The 9929-nt window shown below is 43.2% G+C and overlaps 1 pseudogene; it reads left to right on the top strand.

The window, feature by feature from the left end:
* Positions 1-333: 333 nt before the first annotated feature.
* LOC112134838 (U1 spliceosomal RNA) lies at positions 334-486 on the top strand (annotated as a pseudogene).
* The last annotated feature ends 9443 nt before the right edge of the window (positions 487-9929 follow it).

Below are 9929 nucleotides of genomic sequence, written 5' to 3'. Positions count from 1 at the left end.
TATCTGGACCCAAGTCTCAATTATGCCAAGGCTGAGAAACCCTATCCCCAAACACTGAGTCTGGGCCACATTCACTAATGCGGGCTAACTGCTTAGTACCCAGTACCTACAAACAAATACTTACTTCACAAATACATACATAAATACATGAATGGATATATTTTGTTAACTCTAAAATGCTATCAATTGAACAATGTACCATCAATTCAAAAGAGATTGCTCAGAAGAGGGGAAAAAAAACACCACATTGACTGCAAGACACATCCCCAAATCAGAAATGTTAAAATGTGCATGGGGATTGGTGGGGATGTGCAGCTTAGAATTGACTGAGTAATACTTACCTAGCAGGGGAGATACCATGATCACAAAGGTGGTTTTCCCAGGGCAAGACTCATCCATTGCACTCCAGATGTGACCCCTATGATTTCCCCAAATGTGAGAAACTTGACTGCATAATTTGTGGTTATAATTTTTTAATTAAAAAATAAATAAATGAGTGAGTAAATAGAGAATACGCCTTATGTTTTAAAATTTTCAAATCAAAGAAGAAGTAATCTTTCTATTGTGGGCTTCATTCAGCCTCCGGACAGGCAACATAGTAGAGTGTCAAGATGGTAAGATGTTATCTTGAGCCTCAAGTGATTGGTAGTACATTGAGTTGAGAAGGATTACAAGCCAATGTCGCAATTTAGCAGAATAAGTATCCTTGAGTGATTAGTGATGTCTGCATAGACATGGGAGAGCAAGTAATGTCATGCAAGACACATACCTGCTGTCTTTATTATAGTCAAAAGTACAGTGAACTTTGAGTCACACATTTAGATCTGAGCCTCAGCTCACCCACAGAAGATCTGTTCCTTTGGGTATATCAGTCTACTTCTCTGAAATTCCATCTATTCTTCTATAAAATGTGGATAACAGATCTTAGTTCAATTACACGGTTGTTTTAATGAGCTCTTTTGGGTATAATAAAAATGCTAATTGTTAACATTACATTAAAATGAGATAATCTATTCTGGTGCTTCTTCAACTGAAGTTTTCAGGTAATATCTGAAAACTGTTCTATTTTCTATATTTCAAAATGCACTCTGAATATCATGTAGTGATACACCCTCACAGGCCATTAGTTAATCAGTACAGCGTGTTGTGTAGTAGTTTGTTGAGGTGACATTTTTTGGAGAAAAAGTTGTAGGCCATTCTTTGGGCTCATCTCTAGCTTTTTAATATCTAGATGGGGATGTATTTCATAGTAGGAAATTGACCAGAATAAATTACTAGTCTAATTAATGCCCTTTCCTAACCCCTTTTTTTAGAGACAAAGTCTCACTCTGTCACCCGGCCTGGAGTGCAGTGGCATGATCTCCGCTTACTGAAACCTCCACCTCCTGGATTCAGGCAATTCTCATGTCTCAGCCTCCCGAGTAGCTGGGTCTACAGGCACATGCCACCATGCCCAGCTAATTTTTGTATTTTTAGTAGGGATGGGGTTTCACTATGTTGGCCAGGTTGGTCTCAAACTCTTGACTCCAAGTGATCCGACTTCCTTGGCCTTCCAAAGTGTTGGGATTACAGGTGTAAGCCATCGTGTCCTGCCTCCAAACTCATATTAGAGCCTTCCAGGGACGGAAGATAGTGCGTTCACAGTTAACGAGGATACACAGGGAGCTATCATAGTTTGTCTCTCAATGTGTCCTAGTGAACTGTGCCTCCAATATGCACACCCTTGCGTAATTCTTGCCCCTTGAATCTGGGCTGGTCCTGTGACCTTAACCAATAAATGTGGAGGAAGTGACACTGCATGACTTCTGAACCTGGGCCAGAAGAAATATTGCACCTCCCTGCTTGGTCCGAGAACGTTCTTTCTTGGAGAAATAATATTCCACGTAAGCAGTTTAACCACCTTAAGACTGCCGTGATATGAGGAAACCCAAGCTAGCCAAGCAGAGAAGTCACATGAAGAGAGAGGCCCACCCAGGCCCTAAGTGCTCTATTCATCCTAACCAAAGTGCCAGACATGAGTGAAGAGGCATCTTGGATGTCTAGCCCAGTTGAGTCTTCAGGTGACTCCAGCCCCAGCTGCCATCTGACTTCAACCATATGCAAGATCAAGCAAGACCCACTCAGTTATGACCTGTTCATCCACATAACAATGAGAGATCGTAAGAAACTATCACTTTATGTGACTATATTTTGGGGTCACTTGTTACTCAATATAAGGTATCTGAAATTAGAGCCGTGTTGGATGTTATCAATAGGAGAAAGACAGCCCTGTAAACTGCTTGTCTCTATTCTTATAGTAGAAACAGTATGAAGGGAGGGGTGGAGAATAGGTAGATAGCCACACTTCCAATTAACCATAAACTTAATAATTTAGACACTGAGCTCAAGCCTCTCCATGACTACAAAAATCCCCAGAGACCTTCCAATCTTGCTATAAACTGAATGTTTGTGTCTCCCCAAAAATTTACGTTAAATCCTGGCCCCCAGTGTGATGGTGGTGGGGCCTTTGGGAAGTGGTCAGATTATGAGGGTAGAGCCCTTATGAATGGGGTTAGTACCTTTATGAAAGAGGCCTCAGAGAGCTGCCTTGCCCCTTCAACTGTGTGAGGACACAAAAACAAGGAAGCAGACCCTTGTCAGACATTGAATCTGGCAGTGCCTTGATCTTAGACTTCCCAGCCTCCAGAAGCGTCAGAAATAAATTTCTAAGCTGCACAGTTTATGGTGTTATGTTATGTATAGCCACTTGAATGGACTAAGACAAAGCTGAAGACTAGACACTAAGATTCTGAGTCCAGCAGCTTCAACTGCCTCTAAATACTCACCTTTCCACACTCGTGCAGGGAAAAAAAAAACCCAACAAAAACAGAAGAACAAGAGCCTCCACTTCCCCTCTGCCTTCCAAATCTTATGCTCTAATTGGCATCCAGAACTTTGGCATCCAGAACTTGACTACAAGGAAGTCCAGGAGAGGCAGATTTTGATTTTGATTTTCCTAGCTCTGCAGTACAAGAAGGCACACAGAGGGAAGTAGAAATAGGCACTCGGGACTAAACAGGATTATCCAGAGGATCCTTACTGTAATTGAGGTATGTACAAATACTATGCATATAGAAAATAAGGTGGGGGGCAGAAGACAGTGAGCTGGTGGCATTTGGTGTGTACAAGCCAGCCCCCAGGTATTCTAAAAAGGTGTTTAGAAAAAGACCTAGAAAACACTTCTAAAAGAGGTGTTTATCAAAAAAGATGGATAGACTTGGACTCAGGTCAAGTAGGAGTTAACTAGAAATTTTGCAAGAAAGGGCGATCAAAGCAGAGGAGAAAGCTGCTGCAAAGAGGTGGGAGCGTGGAAGTAGATGTATTAGTTTGCTAAGACTGCCATAACAAACTGCCACAATTTGAGTGCTTTAAACAAAACGTATATATTTTCTCACCAGTTCTGGAGGTTAGAAGTCCAAAATTAAGGTGTCGGCAGAGTTGATTCCTTCTGAGGGCTGCCAGGGAGAATCTGTTCAAGGCCTCTCTCCCAGCTTCTGGAGTCTGCTGACAGTCGTTAGTGTTCTTTGGCTTGTAGACGCCTCACCCCAGTCTCTGCCTTCCTCTTCACATGGCCTTCTCCCTGGATGTGTGTCTGTGTCTGAATTTCCCCTTTTCCTAAGGACATCAGTCATATTGGATTAGGGGCCACCTAATGACTTCATTATTACTTGATTACCTCTATCAAGACCCTATTTCTAAATAAAGTCACATTCTGAGACACTGGGAGTCAGGACTTCAACATGTCTTTCGGTAGCGGACACAATTAAACCCATAATAGAAGATATTCGGAGTGGCTAAAGTATAACACAGACGATTAATAGGAGGTGAAGCTAGAAAGATAAGTTGCTTTCTTATCCTAATATTATAAATAAACCACGCAAAGGATTGTAGACTTTATGATCAGAGAAACACAAAATGGTTTTAAGCAGAAGAGTCATGTGACTTGACCTGGCCTTAGACTGGACACCATGATAGAAGCGAAAATTGAGGTAATTTAAAAAAAGAAGCAGGGGATACTAGGTGTATTAGTCCGTTCTTATGCTACTAATACAGACCTACCCAAGACTGGGTAATTTATAAAGGAAAGAGGTTTAATTGACTCAGATTAGCATGCTAGGGAGGCCTCAGGACACTTACAATCATGGAGGAAGGGGAAGCAAAGACATCCTTCTCAAATGTGATTTAATTAAACTAAAGAGCTTCTGCACAGGAAAAGAAACAATCATGAGAGTGAACAGGCAACCTACAGAATGGAAGAAAATTTTCACAATCTACCCATCTGACAAGGGTCATTATAATATCCAGAATCTATAAGGAACGTAAACAAATTTACAAGAAAAAAACAACCCCATCAAAAGTGGGCAAAGGCTTTGGGAGGCCAAGGCAGGAGGATCACGAGGTCAGGAGTTCAAGACCAGCCTGACCAGTATAGTGAAACCTGCCTCTACTAAAAATACAAAAATTAGCCAGGTGTGGTGGTGCACACCTGTAACCCCAGCTACTCAGGAGGCTGAGGTAGGAGAATCACTTGAACCCAGGAGGCGGGGGTTGCAGTGAGCCAAGAACGTGCCACTGTACTTCAGCCTGGGCAACAGAGCGAGACTCCATCTCAAAAAAAAAAAAAGTGGGCAAAGGATATGAACAGATACTTCTCAAAAGAAGACACTTACATGGCCAAGAAACACGAAAAAAACTCAACATCACTGATCATTAGAAAAATGCAAATCAAAACCACAATAAGATACCATCTCTTGCCAGTCAGAATGGCGATTATTAAAAAGACAAGAAACAACAGATGCTGGCAAGGCTATGGAGAAATGAGAACACTTTTACACTGTTGATGGGAATGTAAATTAGTTCAACCATTGTGGAGACAGTACGGCGATTCCTCAATGATCTAGAACCAGAATTACCTTTTAACCCAGTAATCCCATTACTAGGTGTATGCCCAAAGGAATATAAATCATTCTACTATAAAGACACATGCACACATATGCTTATTGCAGCACTATTTACAATAGCAAAGACATGAAACGAACCCAAATACCCATCAATGATGGACTGGATACAGAAACATGTACACCATGGAATACTATGCAGCCATAAAAAGGAATAAGATCATGTCCTTTGCAGGGATATGGATGAAGCTGGAAGCCACCATTCTCAGCACACTAACACAGGAACAGAAAACCAAACACCACATGTTCTCACTCATAAGTGGAAGCTGAAAAATGAGAACACATGGACACACAGAGGGAAACAACATACACCAGGGCCAATCAGGAGGTGAGGGTGAGGAAAGGGAGAGCATCAGGACAAATAGCTAATGCATGGGAGGCTTAAAACCTAGATGATGTGTTGATAGGTACAGCAAACCACCGTGGCACACGTATACATATATAACAAACCTGCACGTTCTGCACTTGTATACTGGAACTTAAAGTAAAATAAAAATAAAAATAAACACGTTCTTCTTCACATGGTGGCAGCAAGAAGTGCTGAGCAAACAGGGGGAAAGCCCCTTATAAAATCATCAGATCTTGTGAGAACTCACTCACTATCATGAGAACAACATGAGGGTAACTGCCCTCGTGATTCAATTACCTCCCACTGGGTCCCTCCCACAACAAATGGGGATTATGAGAACTGCAATTCAAGATGAGATTTGGGTAGGGACACTGGCATCTATGTCACCAGGGAGGAGGCTATTTTCAAAGTCAAGGTGAACATTACACATACATAAAAATTAATTCGACATGATTCATAAACCTGAAAGCAAAAAGTAAAGCAATGAAGCTTCTAGAAGAAAACATAGAAGAGCAACTTCATGACCTTTGGGCAGCCAAAGATTTCTTAAACATGCCATGGAAAGCACTAGCCATAAAAGAAAGGACTGATGAATTGGACTTCATTAAATTAAGAACTTTAAGAACTTCCGTTCTTCAAAAGACACCATTAAGAGAGTGATAAAAACAAGTCATGGCTTAGGGAAGATATTTGCAGCATATGTATCTGAAAAAGGACTCAGATTCAGAATACATAAATAACTCTTGCAAATCAAAGACCTATGGATTAATGTAAAATGAGCACACACATGCACACACACACAAACCTCACAAGCCTAATGGCAATAACAAGTGTCAGTGAAGAGGTAGGATAACTAGACCTCACCTACATTGCTAGTGGGAGTGTAAATCAGTTCAACAACTATTTGACAATATCAACTAAAGCTAACCCCAGAAATTCTACTCCTTGATTTTTCCCTAAGAGAGATAAAGACTTACATTGACCAAAAGACAGGTACAAGAGTGTTCATAGAATTATTTATAACAACCAAAACCTGGGAATTACTAAGTGTCCATTAAGAGTATAACAGGCAGGGTGCATTGGCTCACACTTGTAATCCCAGCACTTTGGGAGGCCAAGACAGGAGAATCACTTCAGTCCAGGAGTTCAAGACCAGCCTGGGCAACATGGTGAAACCTCTTCTCTACAAAAAAATACAAAAATTAGCCAGGTGTGGTGTGGCACATGCCTATAGTCCCAGCTACTTGGGAGGCTGACATGAGAGGATCTCTTGAGCCTGGGAGGTCGAGGCTGCAATGAGCCATGATCACACCACTGCACTCCAGCCTGGGCAGAAGAGCCAGACCCTATTTCAGAAGGGAAAAAAAAGAAAAGAGTACAAACGATAAATCTTCTATGTTATATTTATGTATATACACTTCTCAGTTGAATAATTCTTAACTAAAATAATCTATTGTTGAACACAATAAATCAAATTTATTTCACAGATAAAACAGAGAAGAAAGAAAAGCTGAACACACAGATGTGTGTATTGTAGAATTCCATTAACAAGCAGCTCAGAAGCATGTGGAAGCCACCTCGGTGGGAGGTCAGAATCATCACACCTTTGATCATCAACTGAGAAAGCACATGGAAGGCTGCCGGGGGGCTGGCCTCCTCTATCCTGATCTGGAGGTTGCACAAGTGTAGACAAATGTGAAGATGTGCTGAGGGAACACTTGGGGTTTGTGCACTTAACTGCGCACAGATGATACCTCAGTGAAGGAAAAAGAAAGCCCAGATGAACCAAGAGAAGAGCCCAGGGGCGTTAGCAGCAGTGGGACAAGGGGCGGGGGCACTAGGCAGCTGTGGAGGAGACGGAATGAGGGAGATTGAAAGTCACACAGACACAAAGTGGGAAAGTCAAGGGAAGATTCAAGGGTGACTCTTAGTCCTGACAGTAATAATACAGGAGCAAAGACAGCCTGTGAAAAGCTGAAAGAGTCAGGGTCTCACCAGGGTCTCAGTGGGTTGGATTTTGCTTGGGAGATTGGAGGTCAGACAAGGCACCAGGTCCTGGAAAATGAAAACAGATGCAAACAGGGGTCAAAAGCTGGGGCAACCACAGCCCATCACGCCCACCACTGAAGGAAGGTTACTCCAGCTCGTTAAAATCTTTCTGAGTTTTTGTGATAACAGTCAGAAGTTTAAAAAAAAATCAGCCAGTGCAGTGGCTCTTGCCTGTAATCCCAGCACTTTGGGAGGCCAAGGCAGGTGGATTACCTGAGGTCAGGGGTTCAAAACCAGCCTGACCAACATGGTGAAATCCCATCTTTACTAAAAATACAACAAATTAGCCAGGCGTTGGTGGCAGGCATCTGTAATCCCAGCTACTCGGGAGGCTGAGGCAGGAGAATCACTTGAACCTGGGAGGCGGAGGTTACAGTGAGCCAGTGAGCTAAGATTGCACCACTGCATTCCAGCCTGGGTGCAACAGAATGAGACTCTGTCTCAAAAAAAAAAAAAAATCACAGTGTTTCTTTGGCAAAGTGGCGACAGAAAAGGCCCCAGAGTAGAAAAATAGCTACTCTAGTCAAACCTTCCTCCTAGACAGGAAAAAGGTGGGGGGGCAGGGGCAAGGTAGTGGTGATTGTACCGAAAATTCACAATGCTGCATTCTTTCAGGAAAAATGCTCTTTGAATCTGAAAACCACTTTATCACAACTGTCAAAACAGACTCAGGCAGTACATAATTTATAACCCTGGGGTGGCAGCTGGGGGAAAGAAGTCTAAAAGATTGGTTTATTTTTCTTATTAATATTTATTGGCTAAGAAACAGCTACCCCCACTAGACCAGAAAATGGACTTAATTTGAAGCAGACACATTTGATTTGCATTTTTGAGCCTCTGTGGCTGGTTCTTAGACCTGATTGGCACAGAGACAGGTGGGCAAAGCCTCTGTTCCTCACTCCATCACTCACATCATGGTGGGGATGGAGAATATGGAGATGGAGAAGATATTGGTCCCATTGACAGAGCTCCATATCCAGGAGCTTGTCCACAACACAGACACGGAATGTTGATGCCCAGGGGCAGAAAATGACAGCATCCACAGGGGCCCTAGGAAAAGCCACAGAAGCCTGAGCCAGCCCAGGGGCTCAGAGGAAAAGAACACACTGGCCAAGCTACACAAGGAAGGGCTGGTAGGACTTTAGGAAAATAGGAAGGAAGGGTGCTTCAGGGAGACGGAGTAGCATGTGCAAAGGTCAGGTGGCATGAACGAAGGCACCTTTTCTGGGGGAATTGACTTTTTTCAAGAACATTAAATATTAAATTTCAGGAACAGTAAACATACATACAAAAACATTTTCTTCCATTGATATTGGAACTAAAAGGAAACTGACAAGAAAAATTGTTGAACTTGCGAGTCCCTTCTAGAGAGCCTGGAAGATGTTGAGCCAGGCATGAAGTGGATTTGGATAACTGTGTCTGCAAACGTATCTCTGTGACATAGGGTGGGGGCTGTGTCCTGGCTTCCTAGTGCCCTGCAGGGTGCATTGGCAAGTCCTATCTGGGTTTGAAATGAGGGACTGCACGCTGCAATGTTCTGCACACAGAGCGGGCTCCATCACCTCCCTCCAGTACCTCACTGCAGCCTGAGAGAAGATAAGAGCTGGAGTGACCCGCACAGCCAGCTACAGGTGAGGATAGTGGTCCAGGCAGGGAGGTAGGGGCCCAGGTTTCACTACACATGGAGTCTGGACTTGCACTCTGTCTCTAGTCTCCTGAATCCAAATCCTCTGCCTCACCTCAGCCCCAGTCCTGATCATAAACCCTGGCTTAAGAGAGAAAGGACAGAGCTGAGAGGGATGAAGACTGAAGAAAAACCGGGTTGAGAAAGAGAGAGGATGAAGAGAGGTCAGAACTTAGCAGTCAGGAGTCGGAGAGGAGCTCTGGAATCACATGGACTCAGGACCTTTACGGACTCGGTCCTGCCCAGCTGGTGAGCATGGACAAGTGACAGAACCGGTCCAATCTGTGGGAAAGAGAATCATACCAATTCCATCAAGTGTTCACGAGGTGAAGTGAAGCTACAGCAAACACTGCTGATCACTGCTTAGGTGCCAGGCGCCATGCTCGCCCTTTCTCCATCTTATTTGATTGACTCTCTAGGCCATCCTGCAAGGCGGGTTTTATTACCCCATTTTTCAGGTGAGGAGACTAAAGCCCGGAGTGAATACTGCAACCTGCCTGAAGCTAGTCTGTGCCGCCAGGTTTAGGAGAACTCTAAGTGATGTTAACATGCCCCTGCATTTAAAGAAACAGACAAGAGAATCAAAGTCCAGACAAGACGTAAAGAAGGGGCAAAGTCTCCCCTCCCTAGGACAAGCCTGACCTGGCAAACTCACTCTCTTGATGCTGACTTTTCCGCTTACACTACTTTCCTTTGCCTTGTCAATTTTTTTCTTTGCTAGGAGTCCAGATGGCTAGAAGGAAGGCTTCTGTTTTTAGGTGTGGTTTTTGAGAAGAGCTTTTAGACAGTTGTCTTAAAAATCTTTTCTGGGAAAACTCACTCCCAGAGTAAAAATCTTTCTTCGGAGAAG

The sequence above is a fragment of the Pongo abelii genome, chromosome 7 (genome assembly GCF_028885655.2).
Source record: "Pongo abelii isolate AG06213 chromosome 7, NHGRI_mPonAbe1-v2.0_pri, whole genome shotgun sequence".
Lineage (NCBI taxonomy): Eukaryota > Metazoa > Chordata > Mammalia > Primates > Hominidae > Pongo > Pongo abelii.
The sequence above is the reverse complement of the archived record's forward strand: the minus strand, read 5'-3'. Positions and strand labels throughout refer to the sequence as shown.